The sequence below is a fragment of the Mesocricetus auratus genome, unplaced genomic scaffold (assembly GCF_017639785.1).
Source record: "Mesocricetus auratus isolate SY011 unplaced genomic scaffold, BCM_Maur_2.0 Super-Scaffold_100007, whole genome shotgun sequence".
NCBI classification, from domain to species: Eukaryota; Metazoa; Chordata; class Mammalia; order Rodentia; family Cricetidae; genus Mesocricetus; species Mesocricetus auratus.
This window is the reverse complement of record NW_024429191.1, coordinates 83,057,283-83,083,001: the sequence shown is the minus strand read 5'-3', so window position 1 is coordinate 83,083,001 and position 25,719 is coordinate 83,057,283. Positions and strand designations below refer to the sequence as shown.

At 36.8% G+C, this 25,719-nt stretch overlaps 1 protein-coding gene across 10 annotated transcripts in view; it reads right to left on the bottom strand.

The window, feature by feature from the left end:
* The window catches only part of Tanc2 (tetratricopeptide repeat, ankyrin repeat and coiled-coil containing 2), a 306,152-nt gene that overhangs the window by 236,989 nt on the left and 43,444 nt on the right, over positions 1 to 25,719 (bottom strand). Inside the window, exon 1 of one of the 10 annotated variants that reach the window (XM_040749918.1) lies at positions 9,332 to 9,636. The exons of the other annotated variants lie outside the window; for them this stretch is intronic. The gene's annotated coding sequence lies outside the window, so the exon portion shown is untranslated. Of the gene's footprint in view, positions 1 to 9,331; positions 9,637 to 25,719 lie in introns of those variants that run through there. 10 annotated transcript variants of the gene reach the window in all.

Genomic DNA, 25,719 nt, shown 5'->3' with positions numbered 1-25,719 from the left:
TAAACACTGATCTACTGCCCAGGACCCCATAGGTTGCCCAGGCCTCCTCACTGACTCTCACACTCAGGGGATCTGGATCAGTCCCATGCTGGCCTCCCAGCTGTCAGTCTGGGGTCCAAGAGCTCCCCCCCTTGTTCAGATCAGCTGTCTCTGCTGGTTTTGCCAGCCAATTCTTTGCCAATTTGCTCATCGCTCCTCTCTCTCTGTCACTGGGTTCCATGGGTTCAGTTCAGTGTTTAACTGTGGGTGTTTGCCTCTGGTTCCATCAGTCACTGGATGAAGGTTCTAGGATGGCATATAGTGTAGACATCAGGAATGGGCACTTACGGTGGTCTCTCCACTATTGCTTAGCTTGCCAGTTGGTGCCTTCCTTTAGATCACTAGAGGTCTCACTGGTGCCAGTTCTCTCTTCTAACCTATGTATCCCTCTATTATGGTATTTCTCATCCTGTTCTCCCCCATTCTACCCCCCCACTCAACCTTCCTGTTCCCCCATGACCTACTCTCTCTTCCTCTTCTCTCCCTCTCCTCTTCCAAGCTCCCACTCCCCACCTCTCGACCACTGTGTTCCCAATCTGTTCAGGAGATCTTGCCTCATTCCTCTTCTCTGGGGTACCATGCTTATCTCTCTTAGGTTCTTTCCTGTTTCCCAGACTCTTTGTCAGTGGACGTGCAGACTGGCACTATCCTGATCCATGTCTAAAATCCATGTGAGTACATACCATGTTTGGTTTTTATTCTAATGCAGAATAAAATGTTTTTTTCACAGTGGCTGTAATTGGTTACTTTTAAAAGAATGGTACAAAGGAAAGGAAGGAAAGCAGGAGGGTGTTAGCACTTAGGTCTTTTTGTAAACAAAAGTTTTACCAGGTAGGAGTTAAAATATTTGCATAAAGGTTTTACTAGGTGGGGTGATGTAAAGATTTGAAGTCCTTGTTGTAAACAAATATTCTATAGTATTTGATAGAAAAGACTAATATTTAATGTTTCTTACAAATAAAAACCAGTAATTTTCAAGTCTCCACTTGGATATCTCAATTACTTTTAAAACTCATAATATCCAAACATAAAATTCTCTCCTTCTGCTCACTCCTTCAAACCTAACTCAAAGTTCTCCACTTCAATGCATTCAAAATTGAATGCTTGATGAACAACCTGATTTGATTAAAAAACATACCTCTTAATGCAGATGTGTGGGTGTTTCCAAAAAGGATTAGCCATAGGGTAAGAGATCTAGCTACCTTAAATATGGACGTCTCCAACTTGATTTCTCCATCCTGTGACCAAAGAATATGATGTCTTCAGCAATAGATTCTTACCATCAAGTTCTGGTGGGCAACCAAGGGCAATGACATAGCCTGTACTGTTTTAGGGTATCCAAGACATTTCTGACCAACAGCTTAAGGGGGGTATCCCACATCTGGCTCTGAACTTTTTATTTACCAACCATCTGTTCCCATCTCCAACCTGCATCTGTCCCTTATTGCATCCCTTATCCGTTCTTTCTAAACATAGATTCTAGCTGAATAATTATTTAGAATGCAAACTGAACAGTCACATTACTTAACACTAAAATGCTTGACATCTCCAATCGGAAAAGGTATAAACTCTTAACACAGCTCAGTTTCATTTATAATCAGATGTCTATTTTCCTAACATTGGCTTTCTTTCAGTTTCTGATCTCCCTCTCCCTTCAAATGCCTATACAGACACTAGAGAAATAATTCATACATATGGAGACAGAATAAAATATTTTTCATTCCAAATTCATATTTAAAAATATAGAAGCCTCAAAGACAATAATAAATGCTTTATCTTATTATGTCACTTTGGTTCATAATAAAACCCTTACATTCCTTCCTCTGCAAATATAGAATGACAGCTGATAGACTGAAAACTAAATTTTCCCCTCCTCTCTCCAACCACAAGAAAAGACATAACTTCTAAATATATTAACATTCACTGCAAAGACCAAAGTAGTATGTTAAAAGGTCATAAATTATAAAAATATGACTTAAAATTGTTCTTTCAAATAAATTACATCAAATACTGTTTTAATTTTCACTAACTACACATGCACACACTGTGGGGGGCGTGCTCATGTACCTCAGGCTGGCTTCTAACTTGACTATGTATAGCCAAGAAAGATCCTGAACTTTGGACATTTCTGCCTTCATCTCTTGAATGCTGGGATTACTGGTGTGTGGTAGCTCACCAGGCTTATGTGGTGACTGAGACTAAATCAGCGCTTTGTACATTCTAGACAAGCATTCTAAGCTATACCTCCAGTTCATATAGATGTTTTTTAAAGTACTTAGCATAATACTATGCACTTATGGGTGCCTGAATCCTACTATATTGTTTGACTATTATAATAATGGCAAAGAGAATAAAGATCTGAGATCAAAATGTTTTAGGAAAAAATGTTTCTAAAGCTAACAACAAGATGATATATGCAGGCCTAGGTAATCTATGGGGCCTTGGGTAGTATTTATCCCTGGCGTACAAATAGACTTTGGGTGCCCATCCACAATGAGGGATACTCTCTCAGCCTGGACTCTTGGGGGGAGGGCCTAGGCCCTGCCCTGAATGAAATGACAGACTCTGAAGATCCACCTTGGAGGGCCTCATCCTCCCTTGGAATCGGAGTGGAGATTAGATGTGGGACTGGGGGGCTTGGTGGAGAGGGAGGGGGGAGGAGGGGAGGGAGATGGAGCTGGGATTGACATGTGAAACAAGCTGGTTTCAACTTAAATAAAAAATTAATTAATTAATTAAAGAAAATCCAAAGCACAATGCCTTCCCTTAGATTTTTCCTTAATATAGCTCTTAAAAGGTTATTACATTTTTTATTATCCTCCCAAGAAACAAGGATAAATAGATACAACAATGATTTAATGGCTGGGTAGTAAGAATCATCTGGATTCAATAGACATAGAAATAGTTAATCAAGTAAGAAAAGAAGTGAATAAAGAACCCAAAAAACAGACACAGGTAGATAAAAGAAACTACCTACCAGAGAAACTGGCATTCCAAATTACTAGAGAAAAGAAAGGCCCTTCAACAAATAGGGTGAGAAAAATAACTATCTGTATTTGAAATAAATAAATGATTTCCTTTTCACACAATAATTATTTTGCTGTAAGAGTTCCAGAAAATAAATCCATACATACTAAAATTAGGAAAATTCTTATAACTATTTGTAGAAAAATATAATTATGAGTCCTGAAATAACATGAATGATGAAAAATAATAATAAAATTGAATAATTTAAAATACTAACTTACTCAACATGAGTTTGGGTATAAAAAAAGCAAAATTTTTAAGATGGAGTATATAGATTGAGAGGAAATACTTACAATAAAAGTCACAGACCAAGAATCAATCAAGAACAGGGACCTGTATCCACAGGAGAATAAACATTTTAGAGTTGCAGATCTTACTGAAGCATAGAATAGTTGGGGAAGGTCTAAAAGACCTTTAAGCAAAGCATTTCAAAATTAGATATGAAAAAGCCAATTGGTAAAGTGGAAAACTGGATCTTTTCCAACTCTCACCATCACTTTCTGGCTCATTATAATACTAAACCTCACACCCCTGGGTGGAGATTTAAGAGGCTAATAAGATATATGATGCAGAGTTGTATATAGAATTATATCTACCAGAACATATCCAAAAACCTTGAACTCTGTATAGAAGGGCTGTTTCAGCTTACTAAAAACCTGAACTCTGCATAGAAGGGCTGTTTCAGCTTACCAAAGGCTCTTTGCTGGGGCCACTTTGTTTCCGCCCTTGGAGGAATATCCTTCCTTAATAAAGTCTCTCACTTTGCTACCGTTCGTGTAATTCTGTTCCAATTCCTAATTCTGGGACACAAGAACCTACCATCATTCTAGAGGTGCACACTGAACCCCTGTATCAGCCAATATCAGTATGCTCTCTATCTTGATACATCACTTCTGCAGTTGTAGTACAAAATAAGCATCAACAATATACAAATGAGCATACACATATATATACTCAATGGCAATACAGGAACTTTCTGGAAAATAAAAATTTTCACAGTAGCAACAAAAGAGAAATTATCTAGCAAAGGTAAACATAAAGAATGTGTATACTGTACCACTTCTGGGTACAGTGCCCCCCAAATCCCAGTGTACATGATGAAAGGATAGCCACTGCAGCATTACTTAAAATCTTACACTCACATAGCATCACCACAACAACCAAACAGAAATAAACTCAATTTTCTAAGAGGGAAATGAATTAAAGACTGATAAAAAAAATTGAACACTATATATAAAAGCAGGTTATAGAATACAGAAAGAATTTTATTATTGTTCAGCAAAATTTAAAACAAATATTAAACTTAGAAGCTCCTCACAGACAGATTTATAACTGTGCTTTTCAACTCTGAAGGAAAAGACTCAAGCATCACTCGGTTGGGCGGGGTTTTTTGGGGTGGGGCTTATTTGTTTACCAAATTCTAAATCTGTCTTTTTAAGTGTTTATTTTCTGTGTCTTTCTATGTTGGAATCTATCTATATATCTATCTATATCTATATATATTTTTGAGAGATAGTCTCATAGAGCCCAGGAGGGCCTCAAACTTGCTATGTAGCTGAGACTGACCTTGAACTCCTAAACCTTCTGTTTCCATCACAGGAGTTCTGGGATTATAGGCACATACTACCATACCAGGAAAAATTAACATTTTAGAAAACTCATATTCATGTTCTAGAAAGTTCACTGTTACTGCAAAATTGAGTACTGGAGGCTGGAAACAGAAATTAAAACAAAATAGGAGGGGGAAAATCCTGAAGAATAAATTAAAAAAAAAAAGGAACAAGTCAAAAGTTTTAAATCAGCTGTGTTTAATAAGTCATTAGATCTCAGAGCCATTTGCCTGATTTCTATATACACTTGCTATAGCTTTTAAATAGTTTAGAACTACATATCTGAATTACTGATGATGATAATAACAAATGATTGGAAAAGATTTTAGAAAGCAAAATACTGCCAGGTAATGATGGCACACGCCTTTAATCCCAGCACTCAGAAGGCAGAGGCAGAGTTATCTGTGAATTCTGGGCCAGCCTGGTCTACAAATTGAGTTTCAGGGCAGCCAGGGGTACATAGAGAAGCCCTGTGTCACAAAACCAAAACAACAAAAAACAAAAAAGACACACACACACATACACACACAAAATGCCAGTTAAAGAAATTCTGAAAGACATAGCAGAAAGGTTTTCTCTATTCTGCATTCCTGCCAGGATATATATACAATGTAGGCTTCTGGTGATTAAGGATACAGCTGAATGCTTACATATTTTTATCTTCACTGATTAGAGAAAAAGATTACAACAGAGATCAGGAACACACTGGTTCAAACACTGGATTCACAATATACTGTCAGCCATTGTTGGTCAAGTCTCTACCTCAGTTTCCTCATTCTGTCAAGACTATAAAATAATGGAATTTATTACATAGATTTACCTGTATATGTATCTGCTTGCTATTATTACACACATCTTACTATTATTACCCATTCATCAAAAACTAGGAGCTTTGTATCTCTGAATTTGAAGTCAGTCTTGTCTATAGAGCACATTCCAGGACAGCTAGGACAACACAAAGTCTTGAAAAATATAAAACAAAAATCCCTGGAAATCACTGATATTGGGACCTTGTCCTACATACTAGAGAAATAGGGTTGACAGATATCTATGTTCTCTCTTTTAAAGTACATATCCATTCTACTATGTACTATGAGGCAGATAAGTAAATTAATGTACAGTCTTCAACTTAACTAATTCCTGAAGGTATTTCCAATCTATGCAAGTTCACCACTAACTTAGAAGTCACTTAATCTTTCAAATGCCAAATTCAATAAAAAGGGCTTATGGTTTTACACAGAGAGAAAATAAATATTTTCTAAAGTACAAATCTATGGGTATTGTCATTTTGAGATCAATACCTACAGTCTTATCTCTAAATTTTCCTATTATTTTTCTTAATGTATACTAATCTAAAATACTAATAAATACGTAGAACCCTCAGAAACTCCTCCAATTCCCTCCATTCTAAGAATGTAATGAGTTCTTCCTCTTTTGTAATATCTTAACTATACATCATTCTGAAAATATTATGCACATTTTCCTTCAAAAGCTACCTGATCTTTAGAATTACACAATGTCAACAATAGGTAAGTGACAAGAGATTTAGCTAAACATTTATCACATTATAGTATAAAGCCTTTCATTTTTAAGCTGTAAAAAACTATTATACATTTCCCTTTGATAAAAGTTTTAATTTATGGTCAAAAACATCTTAGCTCAATCATCTTAATTGATAACATCCTCCTTCAACAAATGGTATCCTAACTGCATCCATCTATTGCAAATTTACAGTATTAATCCTTGCCAGCCATTTGGCTTTTAGCTTGTGACACTTGCAGCCAGCTGCCTTCAGCCCAACTCTATTAGCATATCAGATAAATTATAAAATTAGTGCAGCATGGAACCTATTTAACAGAGTTGGTACTCAGAGAAAAATATCTGAATCAGATGTTCCTTTTTAAATATACTTTCTTTTATGATGCTTGGCTATTTCCTTTCAATCTAATCTGATGTCTTCATTTAAGATACTCATGTTGGTTCATAGTAATTGTTCCTCTCCCAGATTCTATACAGTTGACTTACTACTGTTTTTATATAAGAATTTTCACACAAGTATTTAATCCTAGCACTGGGGAGGCAGAGGCAGGCAGATCTTGCCAGCCTCCCCAGCAAGAGTCTGAGGTCAGTCTGGTGTACAAAGTGAGTTCCAGGACAGTCAGAGATACACAGAGAAATCCTGTCTCATGGGGGGGGGACGGGACAATTTTCACATTGTAATAAACACTACAGAAATGTTTTAAATATCTTCTGCTAAAAACATAAAAGGGTTGCATATTTGTTGTTGTAATCTAAACTATTGTTCAGCAGACCATCTAACCAATAATAAATACATAAATTAACACATTTTTCCCATCTCAAGGGCATTTCTATAACAGCCAGGAGAAAACAACAATTCTCCAACTGTTTTTTACTTGTAGCATCCTATTTGAGTATCATTATAGATAGTGTGCCCTTAACTAAAATATCACCAAAATCTTAAGATGACAACTATTTAGTGTAACTTTAATATGATGGGGGATGGTGGGACTAAAAAGTTGCTGTTAGCATCCTGTTCTTAAAACTTTTCACCATGTACTGTCTCTCAACAAGCCCCGAATTCATTCACACTTCATGAATGTCTTAAAATGATGCTATTCATTAACCCATCCTATCACGTGAAATTATTTTTAGAGAGATTCTTCATTTGATAAGTAATGCTTTTTAGGAAGTCCATCTGTTTGATAAGACATAACACTCTCTTAATAACAACAGAGAGGGAGTTGTTTGTTGCTAAGGACAAACGTTTGCAAAGCAATATATATTCAACGAAAAGAATTAAGTAGGGGCCTCAGAAACATGAACCTCTACTTCTAACCCCCCTCATCTCCAAGGCATTTCTGTTTTCACTGTGCTGCCAGCTAACCACCCAGATTGCTGTGGAAGCCTCTGGTTAAAAAGGATTTCAAGGCTGCTATTTCTTGTGAGGAACCAATCAGATTTCTTTGTTTCATCTGCAACATTCCATCAGGGTTATATAACATTTGGATACATGAAACATTCTAATAATACAGTATGTTTCACTCTATAGTTAACTATTTACTGTCATAAAATGGGGCACATAAAAATACCATATTTTTCTTTTTGCTGTTCAATAAAAAGATCTGAAATATACTAGTTTTTTTGTAATTTCTGAAGAAAAAGAGTTAATTTGCTGTCTAAAAGAAACTGTTCATGAAAGTACATCCTAAAGGCGCTCTGCAGACTCCTAAGATTAATGCTGATTCCGTATTATTTCTGTCTACAGTAAAGTGGGTGAGGTAATCTAACATAGTGGCAGACAGCCATACAGTTGTTAATTCTAATCACACACAAAATGCCTTTACTATGGAATAAAACATTATAAATACATTTAAAAATTGGTCTGACTGCACTGCAATTTTTAATACCACATAAAAATCAAGTGTTTAAAGTATTTCAACAAATATTTGTGCAAATAAAAAATCTGAACTTGGAATGTCTTATCCACAATTCTAACCAAAATAATATACCAGCAGCACTTTTACCTACGTGATCAGAATCCTTGCAATACACTCACCATGGAATCACACAAATGCTCTTCCTCTCAGCCTGAGAAAATGCTGCACAACTAAAACACTGATTTTCTGTGCTGTAAAACACTCAAATGTTTGAAACATCTTAAGCTAGAGCTTGTGGATATAGTATATTTCTTCTTTTAACAACTCAAAAGTCATCCCAGAGAACATGGTCACAAAACAGCACAAGATTAAATAGTACCCAGATCATAAAAAAGAAGAATCTGTTGGGTGTGGCTTAAGAAAACATATGCTGTCTCAACTGGACAGCTCCTCAGTCACAGGCAGCTACAGAAACCCAAAACACACACATACCAAAGCAAAGTGCTTCAGGAAAGGGGTGGGAACCAAGTCTCTATGATGTTTAGTGCTTGATGTTCAATTGTTTCTATAATGTTCCTAACACAACAGTGTCTTAGATCAATGCTGAGATAGCTCAAGAAGCCAACGACAGGGAAATTTTACTTGTCCTACTTCCTCTCCTTTATTTTATGCTCACTGTCAACATGGCCGTTCTTACAAACATTTTGCTTTCATAGAAGAGATAATCATTTAAGTCATGACTATGTGCAATGCGAACTCCACTGCATTACAGTCATCAATAAAATATGAAGTGCCAACTTTAGTGCTCATCCTACTGATTTTTCCCCTATCTCGCTGGAGAATGATTTCTGCTAGTACAAAATGAATGATATAAGGAGAGACATTGGCAAAAACTCAAACAAATAAGCAACAGAGAAAATACAAAACCCATTATGTGTTTACTTATAAACAAAGCCAAGCTAATAGTAGCAGGAAAAGGAAACCTTTCATAACATATCTATATACACTAAAGTCATACACATTTTATAAACCAAATCTGTTCACAAGCTACCATGTATGCAATTACTAATGTCATACATGCCATACACCAGAACCTCTAAATACAGAGGGCATGCAGATTTCACAACTATAACAGTTTCATTCTTAAATGACCATCATCAAATATTAAAACAGCTACGGAAATCCGACATGCTGATCCCTGCCTAAGCCTCTAGACTTGTTAAACAATCTCTTTTCTGATCAGTGTAGCAGACCCACCTCTGAGTCATACTGACGGTTATTTTCCCCCAAGTCCTGAACGTGCTGCACCATTTTGTTTGTCTTCTGGACAGTAGAGAAATCGGCAGAACAGCAGCAAAGGAGTGCACTGGAGTCAGCAGAGTCAGTGCCAGCCTCCTACTGCAGCCTGTATATTGAACGCACTCAAACCCACAGGTGCCTACGTAAAATCCTCCAGCTGCAGCCTGCAACTCAGTGTTTCCTTCAGCAGTAAATCTGTATGCTACCTCCACTTTACTTTAACCCAACAAATGACAGGATGCACAATGTGGTACTTTTGAAAAAAAATTTACATAAAATGCTCACATTGTTTCCAGTAAGTGGAAAAACTATATGGCTTCAAAAAAAATCATGAAGATTAAAGGGATATCACAAAAAGGGAAATGCATTTCAAATATTTCTAAATTTCAAACTAATCCTTTTTTTCAAGAAAATTTTATGTAGAGCATATAAAGATATTTTTTACATACCTTAAGTCTACTATATACAACTGTATGAATAGGAATACCCATATTTGTTTATCAAATTATTTATTAGAAGAAAACTTGAGACATATTCTAAAGGGCAAGGTTAATTTAAGAAAACCAAGGCTCAATGAATGACGTGCAAATCAAAAAATAGAGACTAAGGTTTTTCACATCAACTTCAAATGCATATATTTCTATCCTAACAGAAGTATAATATTCAAAAACTAGGGGGTAAAAAAAACAAACTTAAAAACAATTAAGTCTAACCCTTTGGTTTTTCAGATGAATAAATCAGGAACCAAAAAGATTATAGCTAAAGTGCCTTTCTCAAGGTCACACAGCTGTCCAGTGAATCTGCTCTTCTAAATACCTTTTAATAAATAATAACTACTAAAACACGTTCAAGCTTAAACAGTTAACATGAACACTCCTGTAACCCTTAAACAAAGTAAGTCTATGGCAAAAATGAACAAACAAACAAACAAACTTTACAGAACACAAATATCCATTGTTTCTTCAAGTCAACTATTCCAAACCTTTAAAGAAATAACACCAATTCTACAAGATTTCTTCCAAATGATGGAAAAGGAAATACCCTTAACTCATTTTCAGGATAATTTACTCAGAAAATGAATCAGATAAAAAGAATTACCCAGAAAAGAACAAATATACCGCCGGGCGGTGGTGGCGCATGCCTTTAATCCCAGCACTCGGGAGGCAGAGGCAGGCGGATCTCTGTGAGTTCGAGGCCGGGCTGGACCGACAGCCTCCAAAACAATACAGAGAAACCCTGTCTCATAAAACCAAAAAAAAAAAAAAAAAAAAAGAACAAATATACCTTACTGTATTATGGTTTCTATTACTGCAATGAAACACCATGACCAAAAAGGAAGTTGGGGAAGAAAGGGTTTGTTTGGCTTACACTTCCATATCACTGTTCATCACTGAAAGAAGTCAGGACAGGAACTCAAACAGGACAGGAACCTGGAGTCAGGAGCTGAAGCAGAGGCCATGGAGAGATGCTGCTTACTGGCTTGCTCAGCCTGCTTTCTTATAGAACCCAGGACCACCAGTCCAAGGATGGCACCACCCACAATGGGATGGGCGCCCCCCCATCAGTCACTAACTTTTAAAATGCCTTATAGCTGGATCTTACGGAGACATTTTCTCAACTGAGGTTCCTTCCTTTCAGATAACTCTAATTTGTGTGTCAAGTTGACATGACTAGTGAGCACACTTATGAATATAGAAACAAATGAAAATCCTAGGTAAAATATTAACAAATCGAATCCAATAATATACATATATTCACCAAGTCAGTGATTTTTTTTTCCTGAAAATCTAGGCTAGTTTAGTATTTTAAAATCATTTGTCCACCATATAGTCTGCTATATGAATAATTCAAACATAGCTCACCATGTGAACATCACCTATTATAGTAGTGGTTCAGAGAAAAATTACATGACCATATTACTTGATGTACAAAATCATTAAAAAAAACACCTAAAAAAATTACTAAACTGAGAATAGAAAAAACTCCATTAACTTAAAAAAAAACCTACAAAGTGATGAAAGAGTGGATGTTTCCTACACTAAGCCTGGTATCAGAAAGAACATTAATGCTCACCACCTTTAGCTGCCATTGTACCAGATGTATTAACCAGTGCCGTAAGACAAGGAATAGAACAAAGAGCATACATGCATGAAAGAAGAAAAACACTATCTTCAAAAGACACTGTCTACTTAAAAATTAAAAACACATATAAATAAAGATACATACAAATCTTCAAATCTTGGAACTAATTAATGAGTTTAGCAAGGTCATGGGATACAAAGTATAAAGGCAAATTTATATATACAGGTTTACTAAATTAGCAAGAAGTCACTTCCCTTTCCCTGTCCTTACCCTAACTCTCTACCATCTGCTAGTCCATAAGCCTAGTTCCAGATTTGAAGGCAACGAACCCTCTTGTTAGGTGAGCCACCTCCTTTCCTAGGTAAATCATTTTCACCCTTTTCCCATCCTTATTCCATCCCTCTGAAATCAGCAAAACCCCAAGCCTAGCTCCAGACCTGTGACTGTGAATCTTCTTCATTTGTGAAACTCCTTTGCCTGGCCTACCTCTAGACTCATCTTTGGAAGTTATCTTTCCATGGGCCAATTAAACTAGTTTACTTGGCATAACTCAGGTCATGCATCTCCTACACTGGCCCAAGCTAAGGAAAGCCAGATTACCACATCAGACACACAACAAAAGAACAAAGTCCACATACCTAGATCAAAAACATCATGAATGGCCAAAACCGTGTATCTCCCATCAAACCTACTACCTCTACATGAATGTTTCCTAATAAGAACTACCTAGATCAACTTTCTCTAATAAATAGGTCATCTGAACAAAAAATAAATAGAAAAACCTCAGAATTAAATGACATCTTACATCAAATGAACCTAACATATCTAGAGAATATTCTATCTAAATGCCAAAGAACATACATTCTACTCAGAAGCACATGGAAGCTCTTCTAAAATAGACCATATCCTGGGATACAAAGTAAGCTTTAACAAATACCAAAAATCTGACCATTATACAATAAAACTTAAAATTAACAACTAAAATGCTCCAATAAGTGTGCAAACTTGAGGACATTAACTCGTTACTTACTAAATGATGAATGGATCAAAGAAATAAAAAAATCAAAATATTTCTAGAAACAAATAAAAATGAATATACAATATAGCTAAATTTCTGGAACATATAAAACGCAGTTCTACGAGGAAAGTTTATAGCCTACATTAGGAAAAATCAGAAAGAACACAAATAATGACTTAATGATATAACTCAAGAATTTGAAAAAACAAGAACAAACCAAGTAGATGGCCAAGAAACAGAAAAATAAAAGCAGAAATTAATGAAGTAAGAAACAATACGTCTAAGAGACAGTTCTTTGGGAAAATAAACAAGTTGACAGATCATTAGCCCAAATAACCAAAGAAAGAATGAGAGGACCAAAATTAACAAAGTCAGAAACAAACACAGAAACATTACAACAGACACCAAAGAAAAACAGAATATTATAAGGAAATGCTTTAAAAAAAACTGTATTCCATTAAGTTAGAAAAATCTAAAAGAAATGGATGAATTTCTTGATTCATCCAAACTACTGAAGTTAAAACAGGAAGAGGTCAATAATTCTAAACAAACCCATAACTAAGGAGATGGAAACAGTAATAAAAAGTCTTCCAGTTAAAAAGAAATTGTAGGCCCAGATGGAGTTACAGCCGACTTCTACCAGACTTTCAAAGAATTACAACCAGTACTTCTCAAGTCTTCACAAAACAGAAACAGAAGAAATACGCCCAAACTCATTCTATGAAGCCAGTTCAAAATACAACAAAAAACAAAACTACAAACCTGTATCTCTGAAGGACAAAGAGGAAAAAAATCTTCAATAAAATACTATCGAACCAAATACAAGCATGTATCAAGATTACTGACCATGGTCAAATTCTCTTTATCCCAGAAAGGGATGATTGAGCATACATAAGTCAATAAATACAATAACTTATATAAATGAATTTAAAGACAAAAATCACATGATCATTTCAACAGATGCAGAACAGGCCTTGGACAAACTCCCCCGTTTTCATAAAAACCCTAGAGAGGGCAGACTAGAGAGAACTTACCTCAACATGATAAAGGGTATTATGACAAAACCCACAGATAGCATTATCCTTGTAGTGATATATTACTTATGATTTATTAAAGCTTGAAAAGATTCAGAAAACAAAGTCAGCCTCATGTTATAGTGATCAGGAAGTGGTAATACACGCCTTTAATCCCAGCAGCCAGAAACTAGGAGGTGGTGATACACACCTTTAATAATAGGACTCAGGATTAAGAGGTAGACGAATCTCTGTGAGTCCAAGGCCACCTAGATCTACACAAGAATGAAACAGTCTAAAAAGCTCACACCTTTAACCCCAGCACTAGAAGGATATAAAAGACAGGAGCAAGTAGTCAGTAGAAGGCATTCATTCTCCAGTCATGCTGAGGAGAGGTTACAGTCCGATGCTTAGTAAAAAATCTCCTGGAGACAGATCAGCCCATTCAACCTGAGGTAGAGGTAAGAAGCTATTCGTTTATTTTTCTTGCTACAATCCTAAATGGAGAAAAACTTGAAGCAATCTCATAAAATCAGGAAAGAAACAGGGCTTCCCATTATCCCCACTCCTTTTCACTATGGTGCTGGAAGCCATAGCTGGAACAATAAAACAAAAGATGGGGAAAAAAATCATCAAATTATCCCTACTTGCAGATGATACAATATTACACAGTAAAGATCCCCAAAATTCCACCAGAAAACTTCTAGAAACAATCAAGAATTTCAGCCAAGTGGGAGAATACAAAAATCTATTTAGAAAAATCAGTAACCTTTCTATACACCAATAACAAACACAATGAAAAAGAGATCATGGGCATACTCCTATTTACAGTAACGTCAAAGGTAATAAAATACCTTGGAATTTAAACATAACCAAGGAAGTGAAAGATCTTCACAATGAAAACTTCAAATCTCTGAAGAAAGACACTAGACAACGGAGAATTCTGGAAGGATTTAGAGTCAGACCAACATTCCAATTTATATGGCATGGCAAAGGATTTTAAATGGCTGAAATAATTTTGGGGGAAAAGAAACTGTAAGAATCACACTATCCTAAGGTTTATAAAGCTGTAGTAATGATAATGCCATACTGGTGAATGATAGAAACACAGATCTATGATTGGAATGGGCAGTGCAGAAATGTGCCCAAAATAAATAGGGCCAACTGATTTTTAACATTAGCCCAAAAGTAATCCAAAAGAGAAAGGGTAATACTTTCAACAGTGTAAAAACAAACAAACCAATCTTAAATTTTTACACCTGGTGCTAAAAATAGCCCATCACCGATCAGATCTAAATATAAAACTTTAAAGTTGGGAGTGGTAGCACAGGCCTTTACTCCCAACACACAGGAGACTCAGGCTGGCAGATCTTTGTGAGCTCAAGGCTAGCCTGGTCTACATAATGAGTGTCTGGCCTGCCAGAGTTGCAAAGTGAGACCTTAACTTAAAAAAAAAAAACTCTTTAGAAGATATAAGGGGTTAATTAAAGAGATTAGTAAGTTTTTGTTTTTGTGGTTTTGTAGTTGAAGTTTTAGGGGATTAAAGATTGAATTTAAGAGCTCACACAAGCTAAGCACACACACTACCACAAAGTTACATAGACCTAGGGTTTTAGATGTGCTAGCAAAAGCACAATCCACTTAAAAAGTGGTAAATCATGGAACACTGTTAAGAGTATAGACAAAGCACATCTAACAATGGACCTGGATCTATAAAATAAACTCTCAAAACTCAAAAGTAAAACAAATACTGTAACAAAAATTGTCAAAAGAGCTGGGCAGTGGTGGCGCACGCCTTTAATCCCAACACTTGGGAGGCAGAGGCAGGCGGATCTCTGTGAGTTCGAGGCCAGGCTGGACTGACAGCCTCCAAAACAATACAGAGAAACCCTGTCTCGTAAAACCAAAAAAAAAAAATTGTCAAAAGATCTGAAAAGATATTTCACCATACAGAATATATGAAAGGCAAGCAAGTACAAGAAAAGATGTTCATTAACAAGTAGAGAAAAGCAAACGAAACTACAGTAAGTAGGCATGGTGGTACACTCCTGGGATCCCAGCACTCCAGGCAGAAGCACAGTGATACTGGCTGCTACTGGGAATAGGTGAACACCAGCAAAGCTGCAGGTTCTTGTGTCTCTGAATGAAGAGCTGAGCAGTGACACCAAATGACAACAGAAATGGGACAGCATACTAAAAAAAATATACTTCCAAGAGATGAAGCAGGCGGAACAGAGACAGTTTAGCAGTTCAAGAGCCTACTGCACAAAGGATATGGGCTTTTATGTTATTTCAGAATGATAATACAACTCATATACAGCACTCAACTTTTCTGGCTGATTTGTATAATGTTGGCTCTACAAGTTAAACACTATCCTACATACAACTCATGCATCTCTTATTATATCTTAAATCATTACTCAGGAGAACGTATTTTAGTATTATAATGGGACAAGGGTTACTTTTAGACCTTTGTACCTGCGCCAGTAGTATGAGCCAAACCATCTCTGCCAAGAGTTTCCAGTCTTCCTCTGTGCTAACTTGTTCTCCCATATGCTAATTCTGCACCCTACTTCCCTGCCTCCCAAAGACAGCTGTCATTTTTGAGGTCAGTCTTGGCTACATAATAGACCCTGTCTCACTGATGACAACAAAATACAATGATACAACTACATATTTAATAACATGCCTAAAGTTTATTTTTTTAATTGGCAGTATCAAATGCTAACATAGATATGAAACTATGGGAACTTTTAACCATGACTGGTAGAAATGAGACTAGTACAACCACATTGGAAAATAGTTTGGCAGTTTCTTCTAAAGTTAAACATACATCTACTTTGTAAACCAATAGTAATACTATTAGGCATTGATAACCTAGAGATATGAAAATGTATGCTCATGAGAGATGGCTCAGCAGTTAAGAGCAAGCACTTGCTACTCTTCTAGAGAACCTGAGTTGTTTCCAGCATGCACATCAGGCAGTTCACTACTGTCTTACAAATCCAACTCCTAAAGATCCAATGCAATGCCTCTTGACTTACACTCATGTGCAGATACACACCTACAGTTAAAAATAATAGCAATAAATCTTAAAAAGCAACCTTGGGTGAATCAGTATTTACTTCAAATTGTGAAGAACCCAAATGTTCTCCAGCAGGTGAATGAATACACAAACTGTGATACATTTATACAATGAAAATATCACTTGGTAATATTAAGGAAAGTCTACTGCTTAACACAAGTTGGATGAGTCTCAAAATGAAAAAAATTCTATAATACTCTATAATATTCTTAAAAAGTAAAATTATTTCCATCTAGAGTAACTCATTTGTTCCCAGGGTTATGAATGGAGTATGACTACAAAGAGATGTCATGATCTAACCTGTAGCATGATGTAAGCTAACCATTGTAATAGTTGCATTTGTGGCACGCTACCACCATTCCCCAAAGTCAGAGATGCAGTGTCACCTTTGAACATAAATTCCAAGAATTACATAATGAAGACAAAGTGAAATAGCAGGGAAAATATATATATTCCCCTCTGTTCCTGATAAGGCCCTGCTCCAAATGATATGACAGACTTTGAAGATACCCTATGGTAGGCCTCACCCTCCCTGGGGAGCAGAAAAGGAATGAGATGGGGGTTGGTGGGGGGGGCAGGGGAAGAGTGGAAGGAGAGAGAACTGGGATTGACATGTAAAAGAAGCTTGCTTCTAATTTAAATTTTAAAAAGGGGGGGGGGGAAAACTTAAGGAAATTCTTCCCATCTTACTGATATTTGTGCAAATTTGGGTTTGTATTTCTAATTCTTGTTACATAGGTGTTTTGTTGTCTTCATTGACTGGTTTTAAAATGCTATTTTAATTCTTTTAATTTTTACTTACAGTTATATGTCTGCTTGTACTTAATGTGAATGGGGAAGCCCAAAGAGGCCAAAGAAGAGGGCATCAGATCCCCTTAAGTTTAAGTTACAGAAGGTTGTTAACTGCCCAGTGTGAGTGTTGGGAACTGAAGACTGATCATCTGCAAAAATAGCCAATGCTCTTAACCACTAAGCCATCTCTCCAGCCCCCTATTTTTATCTTTGTCACATTTCCCATGCTTTAGTGTGAACATCTGGCAACCTCATGGAAGTTGCATAAACATATTTACATGTTTTAACTTTAAAACTCAGGCTTCCTCATTAGACCTTGTGTTCAGGCTTCTGTATAAAAGAAGCTGAAATATATAAAATATATAAATAAACCCAGATTAGCAAACAAAGTGGCAGACTTCATGCTGGCCATCCACTTCCTTGTTTAATGCTAATAGGAACCTGGCCTTATTTTAGGTAGCTCCTCCCAGGAAAGCTACAATTCTCCTCAACCTTGGTATCTGAAAGAACTTTAGCAACATTTGCAATTCCATTAACTGCTTGAATGAAGATTACAGGACACAATTTGGCTAACAGATACAAGGTGAATGGGGGAGGGTTAGGGGTGGCTTTCATGACAGTCTTTTTTTAATCCTAGAAAGGGCCACCTAAAAAAAATCCAGTAGTCCTACTAGCCTTTGAACAATGCTGTGTGCAGGGCATAGAAGCTGAAGGTAAGGCAGTCCTCTTGCTGCTGCATAAGAACAATCTAAGAATAACAACCAATATCCTGAAAATAGACAAAGTAAAAAAGAGAGTAACTTAGTCTTTGGAGATCCTACTAAGCTTCAGAATGAACCTATCTGCTGTCTTCCTACTACTGGAAGTTGTATGAACCTATACATTTCCTTAATGCCAGTCACAGGGAGGCAGGACAGAAAGGCAGGGAAGATTATGAGGATATATCAAGATGAGGGGCCCCTGATCCCAGAGTCTGGCTGAAGCCTTTCTTCACTGATAATCAAGAATCCCAACACAATTATTTACTGTAAAGGTTGCTGACATAGAGACAATATTTCTTTTATACAGAGATAGTTTTTCAAAAAAGGATGAGAAAACAGCAATGAATCATGCTAACTATGGCCTTTCTCCTTTTCCAGCTACTGTTGTGCCCAAATTCTGAACCCCAAAATCACCAAGAGGCCCATTTCGATGCAAAAGCAAAGAGTCTTTTATTGTAGATGTTTAACAAGCTAACCCCATTAGCTTGGGCCCTTCACCCTGCCACCATGGCAACCTCGAGGCAGGGATCTTAAAGGGCAGCGTAAGGGAGTGTCTAGGGGTATGAAACAGTCTCAGGATTGGTATGCTTCTAAGTTTGGACGACCTGCCCTGTGTTGATTGGTCAACTGGTTGTTATGGCCCATAGGCCCTCCCAGGGCGGTTGCTATGCTCTGCACACCCAGAGCCCTAAAGCACAGCCCCACCAGCTAACTTTTGATTGGCTCCTTGCTAGGAGATCTATGGGATCTGACCTCCTAGTGACCAGGACAGGAGCTGCAAGGTCATGCAAGCACATGTTAGCCTGTCATGGCTGCTAAAATGGGGAGGCTGGTCACTACACTACAAACCTGCAATTTTCCAGGACTTTCACAAGAAATTCCATTCAATCCCCTTGGGTAACCCTTGAGCCCAGGGTTTTACCTTATCGGGTTGTAAACCCACTCACCATACCTCCTCTGGAGTCACCAACATTCTCACTTATCAAAAAAGAAAGGAAGGGGAACATAGGTTCTTTTGCAACCCTTTAGAGCAGTGGTTCTCAACCTTTCTAACACTGCTAACCTTTAATACAGTTTCTCTGTTGTAGTGACCCCCAAATATAAAACTGTATTTGTTGTTACTTCATAACTATAATTTTGGTTACTGTTATGAATCATAATGTAGATATCTGTATTTTTCAATGGTTGTGAAATCCCAGGGGTTGTGACTCACAGGTTGAGAACTACTGTTTTAGCTATAAGTCAAGAGCCACCAAAACTCCTGCTAAGATGCAAATGCAATTCCTTCAAGAAGCTAACACCCAACAGTGTTCCTTACTTTTTCCTTGGGTGCCTTTCTATCCAACCCCACAGTTAAGCCTTAAGCCAAATGTCCTCCTAATAAATTCACACTCTTCTTCAAATGGGGTCATCCTCAATTCTGTTTCTGTGGGGAGATCAAGGATCCAGATTTACCTCAGAGAAGAAAGACCCTTCCTTAAAGGATAAGGAAACTCTCTGCTGGAGGAATTTCTTGGTGGTATCTCTTTCTATAATGTCTCTGAAGTTTTAAGTTGGACTATTTTGTTAATTCTGACCATTCCAATTACTACAAGAATAAATAAAACTGAGAAATGAGTTTGATGCTAAAATCTTTTACTTCTCAGTTTAAAATCCTACAGTGGCTCCAATACAGTATTAAGAATATAATCACAACTCCTTAGCACAGTAAATAAAGTACATTATTAGCTTAAAAGTGATTAACTGAGCATCTTTATAGCAATTATCTAAATCACCTGAGTTCTGGGAATAGCAAGGATTCCTACAACTACCATGAGAACCATACTGTTTCCTATATCCATTTATGAGTAAATACTGACTCCTCTACATGGAGTCCTAAGTCCTACACAGACTTCAAAAGCCAGGCCTGATGGTACAATCCTTTATTTCCAGCTGTTCTGGAAACCAAGAAAGAAGGCAGGACTGGAATTATAAAATGAGTATAAGGTCAGCCTGTATTATTTTATTAGACCTTGTTTCAAGATAAAAAGTAAAAATAAATACAAAGTTTGAGATATAGAATGCTTTTTACCATGTGTAAAGCCCTAGGTTTTAATTCAGAGGGAAAACACAAATTCAACTTGAATTCTCCCTCTCTCTCTGCTTTGCCTCTTAAGTTGGTATTGGTTTAGAACTCTCCCTTCTCTTAACTGTTAAATTTTAGGTTTCCTGATTATAATAACAAACCTGGAGCACAACTCACAAATCCAAAGACAGCATAAACATCAAAGACTAAGTAAATTATAAAACGAGATTTGGAGACAGTTCTGAATTGTTTCCATTCTAGCACTGGAAGATGCATTTATTAAAAGAAAAATTCTAATAAAAGACTACTTTAGAATATATTCATTGTACAGAACTTGGGATTCATCATACTTGCATACATGTTCATCATGTATTTTGAACATACTAATCCCCACAATTCATTTTCTTATCCCCTTTCCTCCATCCTGCTTATTCCCTTATTCCTCTATTTCATGACTTTGGTTTTCTTTTCTTTTTTAATTTTTATTTTATGTGTACATACAGGTGTTTTACTGTACATGTGACTAAGCACTACATGCATGCCTGATGCATACGGAGGCCAGGAGATAGCATCAGATCCTCTAGAACTGGAGTTACAGACAGTTGTGAGCCACTGGGACTCAAACCTGTGTCTTCTCAAAGAGCAACCAGTGCTCTCACTCAGTCATCTCTCCAGCCTCCCACTCCCCATTACGTTTTTTAGAACAGTGTCTTACTATGTAGCCCTGGCTGGCCTGACTCTCACTGTAGATCACGCTGGTCTCAAACTCAGAAATCTGCCTCTGCCTCTGCCTCTGCCTCCCAAATGCTGGGATTAAAAGCGTGAACTACCATGTCTAGGTTTTGCTGTTGTATTGTTATTATTATTATTATTATCATCATCATCATCATCATCATCATCATCTAGATTTCACATGAGAGAAACATTATACATAATATGTAAATAATTTTTATTTTATATTTATATCTATTTACTTTATGTGTTGAGTGTTTTTGCTTGTATGTCTGGTGCCCATAGAACCAGAAAAGGGCATCAGATACCCTGGAACTGGAGTTACAGGTGGTGTGAGCTGCCATATGGGTGCTGGGAACTGAACCCAGAAGCTGCAAGAACAAGTGTTTTTAACTGCTGAGCCATTTGTTCAACTCCTACTATAGTTGAGTGTGATTTCATTCTCATCCACTTTCACTTTCTTACAAATAACAATATTGTTATGGCTGAATAATATTCATATATATACATACACATATACATAACCTATTCTAGTATCTTCGACGGAGGGAGGCAAGGAGGCAAGGAGGCAAGGAGGCAGGGAGGCAGGGAGGCAGGGAGGGGATACTGAGTGTGTGTTAGGGATAACTAGATAATATGGCAGTTCTATTTTTAGCTTTTTATATTCCCACCAGTGAAGTGTGAAGGTTCTTTCCTCCATACCTCATCAGTGTGTAGGTTATTTGTTTCTATGGCAGTCATTCTGACTGGGGTTAACTGGCATCTCATAATGGGGTCTTGTTTGGAGCTATTTATGTAGCCCGGGTCAGTTTCTAACTGTAGCCAAAGTTGATCCTGAACTCTGATCTTCCTGCCTATAACCACTGAGTGCTAAGGTTACAGATGTGGGTCACCACACCCAGTTCATGTGCAAAACTAGGGTCTTATAGCTAAAGATGCTGAACATTTTTTCTTATGGTTATTTTGGGTACTTTTGGTCTTCTTTTAAAAACTGTCTGATAATTCATTTGTTCATTTACTGACTGGATATTTTTTGATGGGGGCACATTTTTTTCAATCCCTTGTATAGTCTAGATCTTTATTACTGTCAGATGAATAGCTGCCAAAGATGTTCTCCATTCTGAAGGCTGTGTCTTAATTTAATGAACTGTTTCTTTTGCTGTACAGAAGCTTTGTGCAATCCTATTTGTCAATTCTTGGTATTATTTCCTGGGCTACAGGGCTCATTCTCAAAAAGTCCTTGTTATGTCTGTATCTAAAAGTGTTTTCTGTATGCTTTTCTCTGGTTGTTTCAAAGTTTCATCAAGATCTTGGATATATTTTTAATTCGTTTTCATGTATGTGAGAGATTTTGTATGTGACTAGTCAGTATGCTTAGCACCATTTATAGAACAGCCTATCTTTTCTCCAGCATGTTTACGGCACCTTTGTCAAAAATCAGTTGGTTATAGCTGTGTGGTTTGTCTTCCTCTGTTTTTCTGAGTCCTTTATTATGTGCCATTGGCCTACATATATTTTTTGTGCCAGTAGCAATCATGCTGTTCTTATTATGATACAAATTGTAAGCAGGTATTACTATACACTTAGTATTATATTTTTAGCTCTAAATTTCTTGGTTATTTAGATTTTTAATGCATATAAATTTTCTTTTTTTATTGATGTGAAGAATGTCATTGTGATTTTTGATGATTACACTAAATCTATAGAGCATTTTTGTAATATAGCTATTTTAATAATATTAATTCTGCTGACCAATGAACCTAAGATGTTTTTTCCTATTCTAGTGTCTTCTTTAGTTTCTTTCTTTGATGTTCAAGCTTTCATTGTAGAGGCTTTACATCTCCCTGATTAGGTTAATTCCTAATTTATTTTCTTCTTGAAGCTATCATAAATAGACTTATTTCCTGCTTTCTCAGCACGTCCAATAATGGTATATAGAAGAGTTAGTGAATTTTATGTTTATTTTTCATCCTGCTACTTTGCTGAAGATCTTTATCAAATTTAACAAGTTTTCGGTGGTGTATTTAGAGCCTTCTAAGTAAAGGACTCTATCACATGCAAATAGGTACATTTTTAGCTCTCCATTTTTTACTTGCATCCTTTTGGTGGAGTTTTTTTGTTTGAGAGTCCCACTGTAAAGTCCAGGCTAGCCTGGATTCACTATGTAGACTGAACTCATGGCAATCCTCCTACCTCATTCTCTCAAGTGTAAGTATTATAGGTATCAGCCACCACACCCAGTTCCTATTTGTATTGCTTTTATTTCTTTTTCTTGCCTTATCGCTATGGCAATGCATTCAAGAAATATACTGGATAAAAATAGAAATAGTAGACTATCCTTTTCTCAATTTTTTGCTGTAGGGAAATACATTCAGTACAAAGGTGGCTATAGGGCTTTTTTTTTTTGTGCCGCCCTTTATTATATTGACATATGTTTCTTCTGGGCTTTCACTTGAAGGAATGCTGAACTTGCTCAGAGGCTTTTTTCTGCATCTATTTAATGTTAATGTGATTACCTTATTTATTGCATCCCATATTGAGAGTTGCTAAACTAGTTCAAAATGACTCAAACTAGTTATTTTTTTAACAGCAAAAGACTAAAGTAATGTGACTTGCTCAGAAAATTAGCATCAACTGAGAGACATTCATTATGAAGCATTATGTTATGATGTGTTAAGGGTACAAGACAGGAAAGAGATACCTATTCCTAGTAAAATCCTTTGTCTGGCATTGACTACTTCCTAAGCAATCTTACAATAACTATACATTTGCTTACTAGTCTTTCCTAATCAAAACGACAAGTTCCTCCAAATAAAATCTCAAAAATTTCAGTTTTATACACATCTCAAGCTAATACAACTATTTATTACTTGTGTGCAATTTTGATTAAGAATTTAGCATCATTCATTGTAAATATTTAATAAATGTATGCTATCTGGGCCCATTAGATCAATCCTATAATCAGAGTTACTTCGGAGGTTGAGGCAGAAGTAGGTGAGCCAGGACAACAAAGGAAGTTCAAGGCCAGTCTGAACAACAAACTAGTATTTTCTACTTCAGAATAAAAAGTAGGAAAAGGGTGTGTGTGTGTGTGTGTGTGTGTGTGTGTGTGTGTGTGTGTGTGCGCGCGCGCGCGCGTGCGTACCAGTGGTGCAGTGCTTGCCTAGCATATAGGCATTCCTAAGATGGATGCCAAAGACCACCATAAACAAACAAACAAATAACATTTGCTGTATGACAAGAGGAACAAAAGTGTTTCTCCAAGTTTTTTTAATTTTATTTATTTATTATGTATATATTGTTCCTGTCTGCACACCAGAAGAGGGCACCAGATCTCATTATAGATGGTTGTGAGCCACCATGTGGTGGCTGGGAATTGAACTCAGAACCTCTGGAAGAGCAGCCAATGCTCTTAACCTCTGCACCATCTCTCCAACCCCTGTTTTTTCAAGCTTAAATCTTCACATAAAGGATATTTTAATAATATATATTTATGTGAAGATAGTAAAAAAAATGTGTTATATTTATTTAATTATTTATTTTTATTTCATGTGCATTGGTGTTTTGCCTCATATAGGTCTGTGTAAGGCTGTCAGATCTCGGAGTTACAGACAGTCGTGAGCTGCCATGTAGATGCTGGGAATTGAACCCAGGTCCTCTGGAAGAACAGTCAGTGCTCTTAACCACTGAGCCATCTCTCCAGCCCCTTATCAAGTATTTTAACCACTATTATTTCACTAATGAAATATCCTACAGACTACACAGTAACTAATATTTTCATGATATGTTTGAATCATAGAATTGCTATGCCAAAAAAGCTACTTTTTCATAAAGATTATTTTGAGTTATAGGAATTTTGAAAATAGCAGATATAGGAAGGGCACTCCGGCTTTCATTTTCCTTCCAGAAAGGAGAGAAAACTTCAGTATGAAGGGTATCTTCTATATACCAAGATAAAAGTAACATTCTTTTCACCAGAGATGGGAAGCTATTAAAGGAAGCCTGTTAAACTAATCTTTATATTCCTACTACTTCTCCCAAATCTCTTAGTCCTATCACCACAGTTTACTCTTCTTCCTCCAATCTTCTCGGCACGCATTTTCTATAGTGGCTTGCATATACACATAGATCTCTCTCTCTCTCTCTCTCTCTCTCTCTCTCTCTCTCTCTCTCTCTCTCTCTCTCTCTCTCTCTCTCTCTCTCTGAGTCATATATTTGTGTGCATACTTGTACATTTGTTTGGGGCGCACGTGTGTATGCGAGTGTGCATGCACAGATGTGTTTCTTCTCCTTTCTGCATTTCACCCATGTCTTGGTTTTACTATCAACAATCTGTTATTATGAGTTTATAAATGGAGTACATATACAGATTTTTACAAAAATTTCTACAAAAAAATATCAAGTCATAGAACTGCACACTTATAATCACAGTACTTGAGAGATGGTAACAGGAAAACTGACAATATGAACTCTTGTGATATTTTGTTTATGATCTAATGAAGCTTGCCTGAAGATCAGAATGCAAAGCTAGCCACAGCCATAGAGGCCAGGCAGTGGTGGTACGCATCTTTAATCCCAGCAACCACACTAGTTAGCCATAGAAGCTGGGAGGTGGTGGTGATGCCTTTAATCCCAGCACTAGAGAGGTATATAAAACAGGAGCTCAGGGTCTCAGTCTGCAGTCAGACGGCAATCACGCTGAGAATAGGATCACCCAGCCTTGATAGAGGTAAAACCTCTCTAGTGGTTGGCTGCTTTGCTTTTCTGATCTTTAGTTTGAACACCACTATCTGTCTCT